The 13,818-nt window shown below is 41.5% G+C and overlaps 1 protein-coding gene and 1 pseudogene across 1 annotated transcript in view; both read left to right on the top strand.

Moving 5' to 3' along the window:
- The window catches only part of ZNF699 (zinc finger protein 699), a 415,566-nt gene that overhangs the window by 208,202 nt on the left and 193,546 nt on the right, over positions 1-13,818 (top strand). The window lies entirely within an intron of this gene.
- Positions 11,479-12,465, top strand: LOC123932413 (annotated as a pseudogene).

Genomic DNA, 13,818 nt, shown 5'->3' with positions numbered 1-13,818 from the left:
TATGTCATTTTTGAAGTGCTCATTTTTTTTCATTTTATTTATTTTTTCAGTGTAACAGTATTCATTCTTTTTGCACAACACCCAGTGCTCCATGCAAAACGTGCCCTCCCCATTACCCACCACCTGTTCCCCCAACCTCCCACCCCTGACCCTTCAAAACCCTCAGGTTGCCCCAACCTCCCACCCCTGACCCTTCAAAACCCTCAGGTTGTTTTTCAGAGTACATAGTCTCTTATGGTTCGCCTCCCCTCCCCAATGTCCATAGCCCGCTCCCCCTCTCCCAATCCCACCTCCTCTCAGCAACCCCCAGTTTGTTTTGTGAGATTAAGAGTCATTTATGGTTTGTCTCCCTCCCAATCCCATCTTGTTTCATTTACTCTTCTCCTATCCCCCTACCCACCCATGTTGCTTCTCCATGTCCTCATATCAGGGAGATCATATGATAGTTGTCTTTCTCCGATTGACTTATTTCACTAAGCATGATACGCTCTAGTTCCATCCACGTCGTCGCAAATGGCAAGATTTCATTTCTTTTGATGGCTGCATAGTATTCCATTGTGTATATATACCACATCTTCTTTATCCATTCATCTGTTGATGGACATCTAGGTTCTTTCCATAGTCTGGCTATTGTAGACATTGCTGCTATAAACATTCGGGTACACGTACCCCTTCGGATCACTATGTTTGTATCTTTAGGGTAAATACCCAGTAGTGCAATTGCTGGGTCATAGGGTAGTTCTATTTTCAACATTTTGAGGAACCTCCATGCTGTTTTCCAGAGTGGTTGCACCAGCTTGCATTCCCACCAACAGTGGAGGAGGGTTCCCCTTTCTCCACATCCTCGCCAGCATCTGTCATTTCCTGACTTGTTAATTTTAGCCATTCTGACTGCTGTGAGGTGATATCTCATTGTGGTTTTGATTTGTATTTCCCTGATGCCGAGTGATGTGGAGCACTTTTTCATGTGTCTGTTGGCCATCTGGATGTCTTCTTTGCAGAAATGTCTGTTCATGTCCTCTGCCCATTTCTTGATTGGATTGTTTGTTCTTTGGGTGTTGAGTTTGCTAAGTTCCTTATAGATTTTGGATACTAGCCCTTTATCTGATATGTCGTTTGCAAATATCTTCTCCCATTCTGTCAGTTGTCTTTTGGTTTTGTTAACTGTTTCCTTTGCTGTGCAAAAGCTTTTGATCTTGATGAAATCCCAATAGTTCATTTTTGCCCTTGCTTCCCTTGCCTTTGCCGTTGTTCCTAGGAAGATGTTGCTACGGCTGAGGTCGAAGAGGTTGCTGCCTGCATTCTCCTCAAGGATTTTGATGGATTCCTTTCTCACATTGAGGTCCTTCATCCATTTGGAGTCTATTTTCGTGTGTGGTGTAAGGAGGTGGTCCAATTTCATTTTTCTGCATGTGGCTGTCCAATTTTCCCAGCACCATTTATTGAAGAGGCTGTCTTTTTTCCATTGGACATTCTTTCCTGCTTTGTCGAAGATTAGTTGACCATAGAGTTGAGGGTCGATTTCTGGGCTCTCTATTCTGTTCCACTGATCTATGTGTCTGTTTTTGTGCCAGTACCATGCTGTCTTGATGATGACAGCTTTGTAATAGAGCTTGAAGTCCGGAATTGTGATGCCACCAACTTTGGCTTTGTTCTTCAATATTCCTTTGGCTATTCGAGGTCTTTTCTGGTTCCATATAAATTTTAGGATTATTTGTTCCATTTCTTTGAAAAAAATGGATGGTATTTTGATAGGGATTGCATTAAATGTGTAGATTGCTTTAGGTAGCATAGACATTTTCACAATATTTATTTTTCCAATCCAGGAGCATGGAACATTTTTCCATTTTTTTGTGTCTTCCTCAATTTCTTTCATGAATACTTTATAATTTTCTGTGTATAGATTCTTAGTCTCTTTGGTTAGGTTTATTCCTAGGTATCTTATAGTTTTGGGTACAATTGTAAATGGGATTGACTCCTTAATTTCTCTTTCTTCAGTCTTGTTGTTGGTGTACAGAAATGCAACTGATTTCTGTGCATTGATTTTATATCCTGACACTTTACTGAATTCCTGTACAAGTTCTAGCAGTTTTGGAGTGGAGTCTTTTGGGTTTTCCACATATAGTATCATATCATCTGCGAAGAGTGATAGTTTGACTTCTTCTTTACCAATTTGGATGCCTTTAATTTCTTTATGTTGTCTGATTGCTGAGGCTAGGACTTCTAGTACTATGTTGAATAGCAGTGGTGATAATGGACATCCCTGCCGTGTTCCTGACCTTAACGGAAAAGCTTTCAGTTTTTCTCCATTGAGAATGATATTTGCGGTGGGTTTTTCATAAATGGCTTTGATAATATTGAGGTATGTGCCCTCTATCCCCACACTTTGAAGAGTTTTGATCAGGAAGGGATGCTGTACTTTGTCAAATGCTTTTTCAGCATCTATTGAGAGTATCATATGGTTCTTGTTCTTTCTTTTATTAATGTGTTGTATCACATTGATTGATTTGCGGATGTTGAACCAACCCTGCAGCCCTGGAATAAATCCCACTTGATCGTGGTGAATAATCCTTTTAATGTACTGTTGAATCCTATTGGCTAGTATTTTGGCGAGAATTTTTGCATCTGTGTTCATCAAGGATATTGGTCTGTAGTTCTCTTTTTTGGTGGGATCCTTGTCTGGTTTTGGGATCAAGGTGATGCTGGCCTCATAAAATGAGTTTGGAAGTTTTCCTTCCGTTTCTATTTTTTGGAACAGTTTCAAGAGAATAGGAATTAGTTCTTCTTTGAAGTGCTCATTTTGAATTGAAATAGAATGGCTAAAATTAACAAGTCAGGAAATGACAGATGCTGGCGAGGATGCGGAGAAAGGGGAACCCTCCTCCACTGTTGGTGGGAATGCAAGCTGGTGCAACCACTCTGGAAAACAGCATGGAGGTTCCTCAAAATGTTGAAAATAGAACTACCCTATGACCCAGCAATTGCACTACTGGGTATTTACCTAAAGATACAGCCGTAGTGATCCGAAGGGGCACGTGTACCCGAATGTTTATAGCAGCAATGTCTACAATAGCCAAATTATGGAAAGAACCTAGATGTCCATCAACAGATGAATGGATAAAGAAGATGTGGTATATATACACAATGGAATACTATGCAGCCATCAAAAGAAATGAAATCTTGCCATTTGCGACGACGTGGATTGAACTAGAGCGTATCATGCTTAGTGAAATAAGTCAATCGGAGAAAGACAACTATCATATGATCTCCCTGATATGAGGACATGGAGAAGCAACATGGGGGGTTAGGGGGATAGGAGAAGAATAAATGAAACAAGATGGGATTGGGAGGGAGACAAACCATAAATGACTCTTTTTTTTTTTATTTGTTTATTTACAGCATAACAGTGTTCATTGTTTTGGCATCACACCCAGTGCTCCATGCAGTACGTGCCCTCCTCATTACCCACCACCTGGTCCCTCAACCTCCCAACCCCCCCACCCCCCTGCCGCCTCTTCATAACCCTCTAGTTGTTTTTCAGAGTCTATAGTCTCTCATGGTTCATCTCCCCTTCCAGTTTCCCTCAACTCCCTCTCCTCTCCATCTCCCCATGTCCTCCATGTTATTTGTTATGCTCCACAAATAAGTGAGACCATATGATACTTGACTCTCTCTGCTTGACTTATTTCACTCAGCATAATTTCTTCCAGTCCCGTCCATGTTGCTACAAAAGTTGGGTATTCGTCCTTTCTGATGGAGGCATAATACTCCATTGTGTATATGGACCACATCTTCCTTATCCATTCATCCGTTGAAGGGCATCTTGGTTCTTTCCACAGTTTGGCGACCGTAGCCATTGCTGCAATAAACATTGAGGTGCAAATGGCCCTTCTTTTCACTACATCTGTATCTTTGGGGTAAATACCCAGCAGTGCAATTGCAGGGTCATAGGGAAGCTCTATTTTTAATTTCTTCAGGAATCTCCACACTGTTCTCCAAAGTGGCTGCACTAACTTGCATTCCCACCAACAGTGTAAGAGGGTTCCTCTTTCTCCACATCCTCTCCAACACACGTTGTTTCCTGTCTTGCTAATTTTGGCCATTCTAACTGGTGTCAGGTGGTATCTCAATGTGGTTTTAATTTGAATCTCCCTGATGGCTAGTGATGATGAACATTTTTTCATGTGTCTGATAGCCATATGTATGTCTTCGTTGGAGAAGTGTCTGTTCATATCTTCTGCCCATTTTTTGATATGATTATCTGTTTTGTGTGTGTTGAGTTTGAGAAGTTCTTTATAGATCCTGGATATCAACCTTTGTCTGTACTGTCATTTGCAAATATCTTCTCCCATTCCGTGGTTTCCCTCTTTGTTTTGTTGACTGTTTCCTTTGCTGTGCAGAAGCTTTTGATCTTGAGGAAGTCCCAAAAGTTCATTTTTGCTTTTGTTTCCTTGGCCTTTGGAGACATATCTTGAAAGAAGTTGCTGTGGCTGATATCGAAGAGGTGACTGCCTATGTTCTCAGGATTCTGATAGATTCCTGTCTCACGTTGAGGTCTTTTATCCATTTCGAGTTTATCTTTGTGTACGGTGTAAGAGAATGGTCAAGTTTCATTCTTCTACATATCGCTGTCCAGTTTTCCCAGCACCATTTATTGAAGAGACTGTCTTTTTTCCATTGAATATTTTTTCCTGTTTTGTCGAAGATTATTTGACCATAGAGTTGAGGGTCCATATCTGGGCTCTCCACTCTGTTCCACTGGTCTATGTGTCTGTTTTTATGCCAGTACCACGCTGTCTTGGTGATCACAGCTTTGTAGTAAAGCTTGAAATCGGGTAACGTGATGCCGTCAGTTTTGTTTTTGTTTTTCAACATTTCCTTAGCAATTCGGGGTCTCTTCTGGCTCCATACAAATTTTAGGATTATTTGCTCCAGCTCTTTGAAAAATATCGGTGGAATTTTGATCGGAATGGCATTAAAAGTATAGATTGCTCTAGGCAGTATAGACATTTTAACAATGTTTATTCTTCCAATCCAAGAGCATGGAACAGTGTTCCATCTTTTTGTGTCTTCTTCAATTTCTTTCATGAGTGTTCTGTAGTTCCTCGAGTATAGGTCCTTTACTTCTTTGGTTAGGTTTATGCCCAGGTATCTTATGGTTCTTGGTGCTATAGTAAATGGAATCGATTCTCTAATTTCCCTTTCTGTATTTTCATTGTTGGTGTATAAAAAAGCCACTGATTTCTGTACATTGACTTTGTATCCTGCCACGTTACTGAATTGCTGTATGAGTTCTAGTAGTTTGGGGGTGGAGTCTTTGGGGTTTTCCATATAAAGAATCATGTCATCTGCGAAGAGAGAGAGTTTGACTTCTTCCTTGCCAATTTGGATACCTTTTATTTCTCTTTGTTGTCTGATTGCCGTTGCTAGAACTTCTAATACTATGTTGAACAAGAGTGGTGAGAGTGGGCATCCTTGTCGTGTTCCTGATCTCAACGGGAAGGCTTTCAACTTTTTCCCATTGAGGATGATATTTGCTGTGGGTCTTTCATAGATAGATTTTATGAAGTTCAGGAATGTTCCCTCTATCCCTATACTTTGAAGCGTTTTCATCAGGAACGGATGGTGGATTTTGTCAAATGCTTTTTCTGCATCAATTGAGAGGACCATGTGGTTCTTCTCTCTTCTCTTATTGATGTGTTCTATCACACTGATTGATTTGCGAATGTTGAACCAACCTTGCAACCCAGGGATGAATCCCACCTGGTCATGGTGGATAATCTTTTTAATGTGCTGCTGGATCCTGTTTGCTAGGATCTTGTTGAGAATCTTTGCATCCATATTCATCAGTGATATTGGTCTGAAATTCTCCTTTTTGGTAGGGTCTTTGCCTGGTTTGGGGATCAGGGTAATGCTGGCTTCATAAAAAGAGTCTGGAAGTTTTCCTTCTGCTTCAATTTTTTGGAACAGCTTCAGGAGAATTGGTGTTATTTCTTCTTTGAAAGTTTGGTAGAATTCCCCAGGGAATCCGTCAGGTCCTGGGCTCTTGTTTTTTGGGAGGTTTTTGATCACTGCTTCAATCTCATTGCTAGATATCGGTCTATTCAGGTTGTCAATTTCTTCCTGGTTCAGTTTTGGGAGTTTGTGGCTTTCCAGGAATGCATCCATTTCATCTAGGTTGCTTAGCTTATTGGCATATAACTGTTGGTAATAATTTCTGATGATTGTTTCTATTTCCTTGGTGTTATTTGTGATCTCTCCCTTTTCATTCATAATTTTATTAATTTGGGCTTTCTCTCTTTTCTTTTGGATTAGTGTGGCCAGTGGTTTATCGATCTTATTGATTCTCTCAAAAAACCAGCTTCTAGTTTCATTGATACGTTCTACTGTATCTCTCGTTTCTACCTCATTGATCTCTGCTCTAATCTTGATTATTTCCCTTCTTGCATGTGGAGTTGTTTGATTTGCTGTTGATTCTCTAGTTCTTTAAGGTGTAGAGACAGCTGGTGTATTCTGGATTTTTCAATGTTTTTGAGGGAGGCTTGGATGGCTATGTATTTCCCCCTTAGAACCGCCTTTGCTGTATCCCATAGGTTTTGGACCGAGGTGTCTTCATTCTCATTGGTTTCCATGAATTGTTTAAGTTTGTCTTTGATCTCCTGGTTGATCCAAGCATTCTTAAGCAAGGTGGTCTTTAGCTTCCAGGTGTTTGAGTTCCTTCTGAACTTTTCCTTGTGATTGAGCTCCAGTTTCAAAGCATTGTGATCGGAGAATATGCAGGGAATAATGTCAGTTTTTTGGTATCGGTTGAGTCCTGCTTTGTGACCCAGTATGTGGTCTATTCTGGAGAAGGTTCCATGTGCACTTGAGAAGAATGAGTATTCTGTTGTTTTAGGGTGGAATGTTCTATATACGTCGATGAGGTCCATCTGGTCCAATGTTTCATTCAATGCTCTTATTTCTTTATTAATTTTCTGCCTCGATGATCTGTCTATTTCTGAGAGAGGCATATTAAGATCTCCTACTATTATTGTATTCATATCAATATGACTCTTTATCTTGATTAATAGTTTTCTTATGTAACTGGGTGCTCCCATATTGGGGGCATAGATATTCACAATTGTTAGATCGTCTTGTCGGATAGTCCCTTTAAGAATTATGTAGTGTCCTTCTGTATCTTTGACTACAGTCTTTAGTTTAAAATCTAATTTATCTGATATGAGAATCGCTACTCCGGCCTTCTTTTGAGGCCCATTGGCATGAAAGATGCTTCTCCATCCCTTCACTTTCAGTCTGGGTGTATCCTTAGGTTCAAAATGGGTCTCTTGTAGACAACATATGGATGGGTCCTGTCGTTTTATCCAATCTGCAACCCTGTGTCGTTTTATGGGCGCATTTAGGCCATTCACATTGAGAGTGATTATTGAGAGATAGGTTTTTATTGACATCGTGTTGCCTTTGACGTCTTTCTGTCTATAGATTGTTTCTATATTTCTGTTCAATGATATTCTTAGGATTTTTTCTCTTTTATAGGACCCCCCTTAATATTTCCTGCAGTGTCGGTTTGGTGGTTGCATAGTCTTTTAAGCCTTGCCGGTCTTGGAAACTCTTTATCTCTCCTTCCATTTTAAATGTCAGTCTTGCTGGATAGAGTGTTCTTGGTTGCATGTTCTTCTCATTTAGTACTCTGAATATATTTTGCCAGCCCTTCCTGGCTTTCCAAGTCTCTGTGGAAAGGTCTGACGTTATTCTAATGGGCTTTCCTCTGTATGTAAGACGCTTCTTTGTCCTAGCTGCTTTTAAGAGGGTCTCTCTTGAAACATAATTCCCCATTTTAACGATAAGGTGCCGTGAGGACTTTCGAGAATCTAAAATCTTGGGAGGAAATCTTTCTGCCTCTAGTACATGAACGTTGTTTCCATTCGTGAGATTGGGAAAATTTTCATAGACAACTTCTTCCACTATATCTTCTAGACTTCTTTCTTTTTCTTCCCCTTCAGGGATTCCAATAATTCTGATGTTGGAACGTTTCATGGCATCGTTTATTTCCCTGATTCTGTTTTCGTGGCTTCTGAGCTGTTTGTTCCAGGCTTCCTCCTGATCCTTTCTCTCTATCTGTTTGTCCTCCAGATCACTAATTCTATCTTCTGTCTCAGTTACCCTAGCTTTTAGAGAATTTAGATTGGATTGGAACTCATTGAGAGCATTTTGAACATCATCCCTGGTGGCTTTCAGTTCTGCCCTAACATTGTGAACATCATCCCTGGTGGCTTTCAGTTCTGCCCTAATCAATTCTGTTTGGTCATCCATGGCTTTCTCCAACCTAGCTATTGCCTGGATAATTGTTAGTCTGAATTCCTTTTCTGACATATTGTCTATGTCGATAACCATTAGCTCTGTTGCCGAAGGCCCATCCTCTGTATTTTTCTTCTGTTGGGTATTCCTCCTCCTAGTCATTTTGGTAAGAGATGACTAAACAGATGCAGCTGGACTTATCGATTGTGGTGCAGTCAATGTTCACCCTGGAACGCTTCTGTGCAATCAGGATTCCCCACCCAAATGAGAGAAAAAAGAAAAGAAAAAGAAATAGAGAAGAAGAAAGAAAAAAAAAGGGGAAAGAAAAGAGGGAAAAAAAGGAAAAAAAAGGGAAAAAAAAAGAGAGAGAGAGATAGGAAAAAAAGGGAAGATAAAAGAGAAGGCTCAGCCCAAATGGGCCACAAGGTAAGATTTGTGGAGTATACAAACAAAAACAGACAGACAAAAAGAGTGATAAAAGTATATGACAAGAGAAAAAAATATGTATATATAAGCAAAAAAAAAGGGAAGAACCTCATCAGAAAGAACCCCAAGTATAAGGTTTATATATTATTAGGACAAACACAAATTCACAGAAACACTGACAGAAGGAAAAATTGGGAGAATGGTTATAGATTCTCAGTGTGGGTGAGGAAGGTTATTTTGATTCTTCCTGAAGGTATCTTGATGTTTTTGTTAAGGGACTCAACTTTCCTAAGTTACAGGGGGATTAGAAACTGGTTTGCCTATAGGGGTAGCATTGATTGGGGAAAGGGGATTACCTTGAAGTTTAACTCTATATGTATAGTAGAAAATAAAAATTAAAAAAGAATAAACTAGACTAAACTAAGTTAAAATTAAAAAGAATTAAAAAAATAGAAAAACAAAAGAAAAACACGGGTATATGTATCAAAAAGTTCAGGTTAGAAGGTTATTAAAGAATTTGATGTACTGGACATCTCAGTGTGATGGTAAATAGGTTAAAAAATTATAAAAAGTATAAAAAATAGGTTAAAAAATTTAAAAAGAACCAGAATATTGGTAAAGAGTTAAAAATAAAAGTTGTATTTATGAAGTAGTGGTGATTGTTCTCTTGTAGTCTTTTTTTTTTTTTTTTTCTTCCTTCCTGGTTGGTTTTCTGGGGGAGGGGCCTGCCACGTGGGTTTTCAGACAATGATGTTCCCTGAGTTAAGTCCTCCCACTCCCCTCAAGGGGGTGAGCTCTTTTTTTTTTTCAGGAAACTGTTTTTTTTTTCAGCCTTTTGTTCTCTGGGGGTTTTTATGCTCTTTCATCTGCTTTCTCTCGCCTTGACAGCTTTTGATGGTTTTTGGAGGTTTAGAGGAGAGCAAACAGCACCCCAACCTCCCTCTCAGAGAGAAGCCTCAGAATGTTTTGCAAAAGCTGCTGGCAGAGTCGGTTCTGAGTCACTGTCCCTGGGGATGCAGGAGCTCCTCGTTGTACCCAAAACCAGGGCAGCGGTGGCTGTCTAGGCAGCTCCAGACCGCCAGAGAGGTTCCGAGCAGAGATCGCGCACTGAGATTTTCCCGCTGTCCCGGGCTGGGAATGTCTGGTTTTTCTGGCTGCCAGAGCTCCAGGCTAGCGCCTATGAGCACCTTTCCCAAGGGAGGGTGTGGGACGCGCGCGTTTCAGGATTGCCGTCTGGCCAGGCTCCCAGCCCCTCACGGGAGCCAGACCCCACTCGTTCTCGGGCACGCTGGCGTTCAGGTGCAGTGGCCGCTCAGGGACGGAGACCTGATTTCTCCGCCGCACTCTCTCTGGCTCCGCGCCAGGGGAGGCTGTCCTGGGTCCGGGGACTTAGGTCCCTGACCCTAACCGCCCAGGTTCCCACTATTACCCCCCCGCGATCCTTTGCTCTTTGTTTTTTGAGTGCTTTCAACCAGACTCCAAGTTAATGCTGGTCCCCAGATGCAGAGCACTCTCGTGTTGGGGTGTTACTTTCTGATAGGTCACCTCTGGTGGCTCCCTCCCCCTTTTGTTTATCTTCGGATGTTCCCAGTCTGCTTTACCTGCCACTGGCGTCTTCTGCTCCTGTAGAGATCCAGACGTGTATAATTCTGATCTCAGGTTGATTTCATGGGTGATCGGAGTTCTTTGGTAGGTAATCAGCTCACTTTAGGGTACAGGTTGAAATGGTGCCTCCTCCTACTTCCACGCCATCTTGACTCCCCCCCCATAAATGACTCTTAATCTCACAAAACAAACTGGGGGTTGCTGGGGGGAGGTGGGATTGGGAGAGGGGGAGGGGGCTATGGACATTGGGGAGGGGAGGCGAACCATAAGAGACTATGGACTCTGAAAAACAACCTGAGGGTTTTGAAGGGTCAGGAGTGGGAGGTTGGGGGAACAGGTGGTGGGTAATAGGGAGGGCACGTTTTGCATGGAGCACTGGGTGTTGTGCAAAAACAATTAATACTGTTATGCTGAAAAAAATAAATAAAATGGGGGAAAAAAGAAATAGATGTATATACTTCACATACACTTAATACACATTACTGTGGTAAGTGAGAACTCAGGAAACAATAAGTGTATTATTATAGTATTTTTTTCAATATTTATTTGACAGAGAGAAATCACAACTAAGCAGAGAGGTAGGCAGAGAGAGAGGAGGAAGCAGGCTCCCTGCAGAGCAGAGAGCCCCATGTGGGCCTCGATCCCAGGACCCTGGGATCATGACCTGAGCCGAAGGCAGAGGCTTTAACCCACTGAGCCACCCAGGTGCCCCGTATTATTCTAGTATTAAGTAAGTTTTAAAGAAAACTGTTTATGGATGCATAAATCAGTACTAATATTATGGAAACATTGAAAGGAAAATATATCTACCACGTTCATGACAGTGTTTGTCTTTGGGCAGCTGAAATGCAGGGGAATGGGATCATGCAGGGGAGGCAAGAAAACTCAATTTTTACTGGCAACAAATATGAGTTCTAAAGCCAAGTAAAATTAGGTATTTCTATGATTGTATATTTGTGTGTTTCTCTAATATTCTTTGGCTCAATGTCTTGATAGTGGGTGTATATACAAATAGGTAAATAGCTCAGACACCAGTAAGGAAAGAGTTCTAAGAAGAGTTTACAATTGAGAAATATTTCTGAAGGTAGTTGGATGTATGCTGGGCAAGTGTGAATTGCTTGAACCAAAACAGGCACACTTAGCTGGGTGTCTCTACACTTGTTTTGTTTATTCAATACTCTCTTCTCTTTTGAGAGGTGTCCCAATTGCATGGAACCACAGAATCTAACAGCTGTCTCAGAGTTCCTTCTCCTGGGCCTCTCAGATGATCCAGAACTGGAGCCCATTCTCTTTAAGCTGTTCTTGTCCATGTACCGGGTCACCATGCTTGGGATCCTGCTCATCATCTTGGCTGTCAACTCTGACTCCGACCTCCACACGTCCATGTACTTCTTCCTCTCCAACCTGTCCTTGGCTGACATTGGTTTCAGCACCACCACAATCCCCAAGATGCTGGTGAACATTCAAACACACAGCAAGTCTATCACCTATGCAGGCTGCCTAACTCAGGTGTCCTTTTTTTTCCTGTTTGGGTGTGTGGACAATCTGCTCCTGGCTGTGATGGCCTATGAACGTTTTGTGGCCATTTGTCACCCCCTGAACTATGCAGTCATCATGAACCCAAGCCTCCATGACTTCTTCGTCCTGATGTCATTTTTCAGCAGCGTTTTGGACTCTCAGATTCATTGTTTGATGGTGTCTCAACTCACCTTCTGCACAAATGTGGAAATTCATCATTTCTTTTGTGATGCACCTCAACTCTTCCACCTTGCCTGCTCTGATACCTCCATCCACACAATACTAATGTATTTTATGGGTGCCATCTTTGGTGATGTACCCCTCTCAGGGATCTTTTTTTCTTATACATGAATTGTTTCCTCCATTCTGCGAGTCTCATCCACAGGTGGGAAGTACAAAGACTTTTCTACCTGTAGCTCCCACCTGTTGGTTGTTTGCTTGTTTTATGGAACAGGCCTTGGAGTGTACCTCAGTTCATCTATCTCCTCCTCCCTCAGGAAGGGTGCAGTGGTCTCGGTGATGTACACTGTGGTCACCCCTATGCTGAACCCCTTCATCTACAGGTTGAGGAACAAGGAAATCAAGAGGGCACTATGGGGGATGATCAGCAGAAAAGTCTAATATCAGCATTTGTCTTAATCTTTCTGTGTTCATAGAACTGGAAAATGTATGAAGTCAACGACAATAAGAAATTCTGAATCTGCAGCCACATGGTATATATACCCATATGGATATCTGCTTTTTGCTTATGCAACTATTCCTGTTAGCATAGCTCTAATGGAACTGGGGGATTATTTTGGACTCCCCACTTAAATGATAGTCCCTGCAGGATTATTTATATCTGTACTCCTCTCTTTATGCATTGCCCAGGACTCTTGGTCATGAACAGTCTTGTTTCTATCATTGCAAAATAATCATAACTCACTCTCTCTTTTTTTTTTCCTTTTTAAAAAAATGTTTTTACTTATTCATTTGAGAGAAACATCCCAAGCAGGGGGAGAGGCAGAGGAGAAGCAGGCTCCCTGTTGAGGTATGAGCCCATTGTGGGACTTGATCCCAGGACCTGGAGATCATGACCGGAGCCAAAGGCAGAGTAAACATCTGAGACATCCAGGTACCCCGTCTTGTTATTTTCCCATGATTCCACGCCCCCTACCCACTGCCATTTGTTAGGAGAATCTAAATCCTATCTTAAGGTCCAAATCATCTAATACATTATTGTGCCTTAATGATCATGATCAGATTTTTTTAAAAAGTAGCCTTCACACCCAGCATGGAGTCCAACATTGTGCTTGAACCATGACCCTGAGGTCAAGACCAAGCTGAGATAAAGAATCAGATGCTCAACTGACTAGGCCACCCAGAGCCCCATCTTGATAAGATTTCTGGGTGAATAGGATAACTATTGAATTTCCTTCTGAAGCTGAAATGAGACACTATTAATATTGAGTTTGAATAAACAGTTATCAAGTTTCCTGGAACTTCCCTAGGAAAACTGGGGTGTACAATTCCCAAGGAATAGATGGGAGAGAAACTGCCAGAACAGAGGTGATCCTAATTTTCCTGATGCTTGTCTTTCCTATTCCATCTCATTTCTCCCCAGTTACATTATATCACTAGACACAAAGGGACAAATACTGTATACTTCCACTTATTTAAGAGGCCTATAGGAGTCAAATTCACAGAGACAAGACAGTAGAATGGTGGGAGCCAGGAGCTGAGGGAGGGAGAAGGAGCATTAGTGTTTAATGGGACAGTTTCAGTTTGGGAAGGTAGAAAAGATCTAGAGATACATGATAGTGATGGTTGTGAATGTACTTACTACTACTGATCTATACACTTAAAAGTGGTTAAGGAGGTAAATTTTATGTTATTTTTCCAGAATTAAAAACAACAACAGGGTCACCTGGGTGGCTCAGAGGACTAAGGCCTCTGCCTTCATCTGGGGTCATGATCCCAGCGTCCTGGGATCCA

Source organism: Meles meles, chromosome 20 (assembly GCF_922984935.1).
Source record: "Meles meles chromosome 20, mMelMel3.1 paternal haplotype, whole genome shotgun sequence".
NCBI lineage: Eukaryota > Metazoa > Chordata > Mammalia > Carnivora > Mustelidae > Meles > Meles meles.
Note: the sequence above shows the minus strand (reverse complement) of the source record. Positions and strands in the feature narration are given on the sequence as shown.